Source organism: Mobula birostris, unplaced genomic scaffold (genome assembly GCF_030028105.1).
Source record: "Mobula birostris isolate sMobBir1 unplaced genomic scaffold, sMobBir1.hap1 scaffold_1002, whole genome shotgun sequence".
Lineage (NCBI taxonomy): Eukaryota > Metazoa > Chordata > Chondrichthyes > Myliobatiformes > Myliobatidae > Mobula > Mobula birostris.
In genome coordinates this window covers 84,751-91,117 of record NW_027274043.1, presented here as the reverse complement: position 1 = coordinate 91,117, position 6,367 = coordinate 84,751, and the positions used below count along the sequence as shown (strand labels likewise).

The window sequence follows — 6,367 nt, the reverse complement described above, 5'->3', positions numbered from 1 at the left end:
AGACCTGTGTGTGAGTGCTTCTGAGGAGCTGACAGATGAGTGTGTGAGAGTTTCTGAGGAGAGAACAGATCTGTGTCTGAGTGTTTCTGAGGTGTGGATCAGACCTGTGTGTGAGTGTTTCTGAGGTGTGGATCAGACCTGTGTGTGAGTGTTTCTGAAGAGGTGACAGACCTGTGTATGAGTGTTTCTGAGGAGGTGAGGAACCTGTGTGTGAGTGTTTCTGAGGAGTGGATCAGACCTGTGTGTGAGTGTTTCTGAGGAGGTGACAGACCAGTGTGTGAGAGTTTCTGAGGTGTGGATCAGATCTGCGTGTGAGTGTTTCTGAGGAGTGGATCAGACCTGTGTGTGAGTGTTTCTGAGGAGGTGACAGACCTGTGTGTGAGTGTTTCTGAGGTGTGGATCAGACCTGTGTGTCAGTGTTTCTGAGGAGGAGACAGACAAGTGTCTGAGTGTTTCTGAGGAGGTGACAGACCTGTGTGTGAGTGTTTCTGAGCAGGTGACAGACCTGTGAGTGAGTGTTTCTGAGGAGGTGACAGACCTGTGTGTGAGTGTTTATGAGGAGTGGATGGATCAGTGTGTGAGTGTTTCTGAGGAGGTGACAGACCTGTGTGAGTGTTTCTGAGGTGTGCATCAGAACTGTGTGTGAGTGTTTCTGAGGAGTGGATCAGACCTGTGTGTGAGTGTTTCTGAGGAGGTGACAGAACTCTGTGTGAGTGTTTTTGAGCTGTGGATCAGACCTGTGTCTGAGTGTTTCTGAGGAGGTGACAGCCCTGTGTGTGAGTGTTTCTGAGGAGGTGAGGGACCTGTGTGTGAGTGTTTCTGAGGAGTGGATCAGACCTGTGTGTGAGCGTTTCTGAGGAAGTGACAGACCTGTGTGTGCGTGTTTCTGAGGTGTGGATCAGACCTGTGTGTGAGTGTTTCTGAGGTGTGGATCTGATCTGTGTGTGAGAGTTTCTGAGGTGTGGATCAGACCTGCGTGTGAGTGTTTCTCAGGAGGTGACAGACCTGTGTGTGAGTGTTTCTGAAGAGGTGACAGACCTGTGTATGAGTGTTTCTGAGGAGGTGAGGAACCTGTGTGTGAGTGTTTCTGAGGTGTGGATCAGACCTGTGTGTGAGTGTTTCTCAGGAGGAGACAGACCAGTGTCTGAGTGTTTCTGAGGAGCTGACAGACCTGTGTGTGAGTGTTTCTGAGGAGGTGACAGACCTGTGAATGAGTGTTTCGGAGGAGGTGACAGACCCGTGTATGAGTGTTTCTGAGGTGTGGATCAGACCTGTGTGTGAATGTTTCTGAGGAGTGGTTCAGACCTGTGTGTGAGTGTTTCTGAGGAGGTAACAGACATGTGTGTGAGTGTTTCTGAGGTGTGGATCAGACCTGTATGCGAGGGTTTCTTAGGAGTGGATCAGACCTGTGTGTGAGTGCTTCTGAGCAGCTGACAGATGAGTGTGTGAGAGTTTCTGAGCAGAGAACAGACCTGTGTGTGAGTGTTTTTGAGGTGTGGATCAGACCTGTGTGTGAGTGTTTCTGAGGTGTGCATCAGACCTGTGTGTGAGTGTCTCTGAGGAGGTGACAGACCTTTTTTTTTTTTTTACAAGGAACACATTTTATTTTTCAAAAATCACAGTACAGGAATTGCATGTATACAACAATTCTGATCTTTTTCAGTTTCCACAGATACCTTCCCTCTCTCACAGACAGGGACCACCACAATTGGGATCAGTAGTCACCATTCCTCAGTGTTATCTTTTGTGCTCTCCTTAAGAATAATGTTTTAACAATTGGATACTAAAGCAATTCAGAGTAAAATTCTGAAGTACTGCTGGTTATTTTTTCATGCTTCAAGTCCTGTGACGATATATTAAAAAGACTCTTGTTCAGAGCGAAATTCTCAGCGTAAAACGATAGAAGTAACAGAGTAATCTCAGCATATACAACAAGGGTGTGTTTCTATAAATGATTGCCACCGCATTATTATTATTGTTCATTGCACAGAGTGGAGGCGATCCCTGCGTGTCCTATTTCAGACAGGCAGTCCTGGTGCCAGAGTCCCATCTCCTGCAGGCCCGGGGGTCGTTAGTCATCGGGCTCCACAACGCACTGCTCCACAATCTCCCGCAAATTTGGGTTCTCCATAGCTGCTGCCACACGTTCCTTATCGTTGATCTGCTTGTTAATATCTTCCTCGGTGGTGTGAGACCCCTCAGCAATGTAGATCTCTAACTTGTGTTTAAAAGGTAAACATCGTTGTAACTTGACCCGTAGACAGAGACCAATCAGAGTGGCTAAAGAGCAGTGAGGGACGGTCGGTGTGAATCGAATAATGATGAGATATTCGTCATCAGCGAGTAATTTCACATCGATACACTCTTCAGTGACCACGTCCAACTCCTCCAGGGTGTTTGGCTTTTCTGGGTCACGAATTGTACGAATAATGTCATAGACTTCTAGCGTTTTCTCTTCCATTTTCCTGATTTTTTCCGCATCTTCTTTAACCGACAGCCGCGAAAGAAGGAGGAACTTTGCCAGGGCATAGGACGCGAGCCCAGAGACTATCTCCATTCCTCTGTGTGTGAGAGTTTCTGAGGTGTGGATCAGACCTGCGTGTGAGTGTTTCTGAGGAGGTGACAGACCTGTGTGTGAGTGTTTCTGAAGAGGTGACAGACCTGTGTACGAGTGTTTCTGAGGACGTGAGGAACCTGTGTGTGAGTGTTTCTGAGGTGTGGATCAGACCTGTGTGTGAGTGTTTCTCAGGAGGAGACAGACCAGTGTCTGAGTGTTTCTGAGGAGCTGACAGACCTGTGTGTGAGTGTTTCTGAGGAGGTGACAGACCTGTGAATGAGTGTTTCGGAGGAGGTGACAGACCCGTGTATGAGTGTTTCTGAGGTGTGGATCAGACCTGTGTGTGAATGTTTCTGAGGAGTGGATCAGACCTGTGTGTGAGTGTTTCTGAGGAGGTAACAGACATGTGTGTGAGTGTTTCTGAGGTGTTGATTAGACCTGTGTGTGAGTGTTTCTGAGGTGTGGATCAGACCTGTATGCGAGGGTTTCTTAGGAGTGGATCAGAACTGTGTGTGAGTGCTTCTGAAGAGCTGACAGATGAGTGTGTGAGAGTTTCTGAGCAGAGAACAGACCTGTGTGTGAGTGTTTTTGAGGTGTGGATCAGACCTGTGTGTGAGTGTTTCTGATGTGTGCATCAGACCTGTGTGTGAGTGTCTCTGAGGAGGTGAGGGACCTGTGTGTGAGTGTTTCTGAGGAGTGGATCAGACCTGTGTGTGAGTGCTTCTGAGGAGCTGACAGACGAGTGTGTGAGGGTTTCTGAGGAGAGAACAGATCTGCGTGTGAGTGTTTCTGAGGAGTGGATCAGACCTGTGTGTGAGTGTTTCTGAGGAATTGACAGACCTGTGTGTGAGTGTTTCTGAGGTGTGGATCAGACCTCTGTGTGAGTGTTTCTGAGGTGTGGATCAGACCTGTGTGTGAGTGTTTCTGAGGAGGTGACAGACCTGTGTGTGAGTGTTTCTGAGGAGGAGACAGACTTGTGTGTGAGTGTTTCTGAGGTGTGGATCAGACCTGTGTGTGAATGTTTCTGAGGTGTGGATCAGACCTGTGTGTGAGTGTTTCTGAGGAGGTAACAGACATGTGTGTGAGTGTTTCTGAGGTGTTGATTAGACCTGCGTGTGAGTGTTTCTGAGGTGTGGATCAGACCTGTATGCGAGGGTTTCTGAGGAGTGGATCAGACCTGTGTGTGAGTGCTTCTGAGGAGCTGACAGATGAGTGTGTGAGAGTTTCTGAGGAGAGAACAGATCTGTGTCTGAGTGTTTCTGAGGTGTGGATCAGACCTGTGTGTGAGTGTTTCTGAGGTGTGGATCAGACCTGTGTGTGAGTGTTTCTGAAGAGGTGACAGACCTGTGTATGAGTGTTTCTGAGGAGGTGAGGAACCTGTGTGTGAGTGTTTCTGAGGAGTGGATCAGACCTGTGTGTGAGTGTTTCTGAGGAGGTGACAGACCAGTGTGTGAGAGTTTCTGAGGTGTGGATCAGATCTGCGTGTGAGTGTTTCTGAGGAGTGGATCAGAACTGTGTGTGAGTGTTTCTGAGGAGGTGACAGACCCGTGTGTGAGTGTTTCTGAGGAGTGGCTGGATCAGTGTGTGAGTGTTTCTGAGGAGGTGACAGACCTGTGAGTGAGTGTTTCGGAGGAGGTGACAGAACTGTGTGGGAGTGTTTCTGAGGTTTGGATCAGACCTGTGTGTTAGTGTTTCTGAGGAGGTAACAGACATGTGTGTGAGTGTTTCTGAGGTGTTGATTGGACCTGTGTGTGCGTGTTTCTGAGGTGTTGATTAGACCTGTGTGTGAGTGTTTCTGAGGTGTGGATCAGACCTGTATGCGAGGGTTTCTGAGGAGTGGATCAGACCTGTGTGTGAGTGTTTCTGAGGAGGTGACAGACCTGTGTGGGACTGTTTCTGAAGAGGAGACAGACCTGTGTATGAGTGTTTCTGAGGAGGTGAGGAACCTGTGTGTGAGTGTTTCTGAGGAGTGCATCAGACCTGTGTATGAGTGTTTCTGAGGAGGTGACAGACCTGTGTGTGAGAGTTTCTGAGGTGTGGATCAAACCTGTGTGTGAGTGTTTCTGAGGAGTGGATCAGACCTGTGTGTGAGTGTTTTTGAGGAGGTGACAGAACTGTGTGTGAGTGTTTTTGAGCTGTGGATCAGACCTGTGTCTGAGTGTTTCCGAGGAGGTGACAGCCCTGTGTGTGAGTGTTTCTGAGGAGGTGTGGGATCTGTGAGTGAGTGTTTCTGAGGAGTGGATCAGACCTGTGTGTGAGTGCTTCTGAGGAGCTGACAGATGAGTGTGTGAGGGTTTCTGAGGAGAGAACTGATCTGTGTGTGAGTGTTTCTGAGGAGTGGATCAGACCTGTGTGTGAGCGTTTCTGAGGAAGTGACAGACCTGTGTGTGAGTGTGTCTGAGGTGTGGATCAGACCTGTGTGTGAGTGTTTTTGAGGTGTGGATCAGACCTGTGTGTGAGTGTTTCTGAGGTGTGAATCAGACCTGTGTGTGAGTGTTTCTGAGGAGGTGACAGACCTGTGTGTGAGTGTTTCTGAAGAGGTGACAGACCTGTGTATGAGAGTTTCTGAGGAGGTGAGGAACCTGTGTGTGAATGTTTCTGAGGTGTGGATCAGACCTGTGTGTGAGTGTTTCTGAGGAGGTGACAGACCTGTGAGTTAGTGTTTCGGAGGAGGTGACCGAACTGTGTGTGAGTGTTTGTGAGGTGTGGATCAGACCTGTGTGTGAGTGTTTCTGAGGTGTTGATTAGACCTGTGTGTGAGTGTTTCTGAGGTGTGGATCAGACCTGTATGCGAGGGTTTCTGAGGAGTAGATCAGACCTGCGTGTGAGTGTTTCTGAGGTGTGGATCAGACCTGTATGCGAGGGTTTCTGAGGAGTGGAACAGACCTGTGTGTGAGTGCTTCTGAGGAGCTGACAGATGAGTGTGTGAGAGTTTCTGAGGAGAGAACAGATCTGTGTCTGAGTGTTTCTGAGGTGTGGATCAGACCTGTGTGTGAGTGTTTCTGAGGTGTGGATCAGACCTGTGTGTGAGTGTTTCTGAAGAGGTGACAGACCTGTGTATGAGTGTTTCTGAGGAGGTGAGGAACCTGTGTGTGAGTGTTTCTGAGGAGTGGATCAGACCTGTGTGTGAGTGTTTCTGAGGAGGTGACAGACCAGTGTGTGAGAGTTTCTGAGGTGTGGATCAGATCTGCGTGTGAGTGTTTCTGAGGAGTGGATCAGACCTGTGTGTGAGTGTTTCTGAGGAGGTGACAGACCTGTGTGTGAGTGTTTCTGAGGTGTGGATCAGACCTGTGTGTCAGTGTTTCTGAGGAGGAGACAGACAAGTGTCTGAGTGTTTCTGAGGAGGTGACAGACCTGTGTGTGAGTGTTTCTGAGCAGGTGACAGACCTGTGAGTGAGTGTTTCTGAGGAGGTGACAGACCTGTGTGTGAGTGTTTATGAGGAGTGGATGGATCAGTGTGTGAGTGTTTCTGAGGAGGTGACAGACCTGTGTGAGTGTTTCTGAGGTGTGCATCAGAACTGTGTGTGAGTGTTTCTGAGGAGTGGATCAGACCTGTGTGTGAGTGTTTCTGAGGAGGTGACAGAACTCTGTGTGAGTGTTTTTGAGCTGTGGATCAGACCTGTGTCTGAGTGTTTCTGAGGAGGTGACAGCCCTGTGTGTGAGTGTTTCTGAGGAGGTGAGGGACCTGTGTGTGAGTGTTTCTGAGGAGTGGATCAGACCTGTGTGTGAGCGTTTCTGAGGAAGTGACAGACCTGTGTGTGCGTGTTTCTGAGGTGTGGATCAGACCTGTGTGTGAGTGTTTCTGAGGTG

The 6,367-nt window shown here is 48.8% G+C and overlaps 1 pseudogene; it reads right to left on the bottom strand.

Annotated features, from left to right (window-relative positions):
* Positions 1-1,593: 1,593 nt before the first annotated feature.
* On the bottom strand, positions 1,594-2,559 carry LOC140192270 (cytosolic iron-sulfur assembly component 2A pseudogene; annotated as a pseudogene).
* Positions 2,560-6,367: the final 3,808 nt, after the last annotated feature.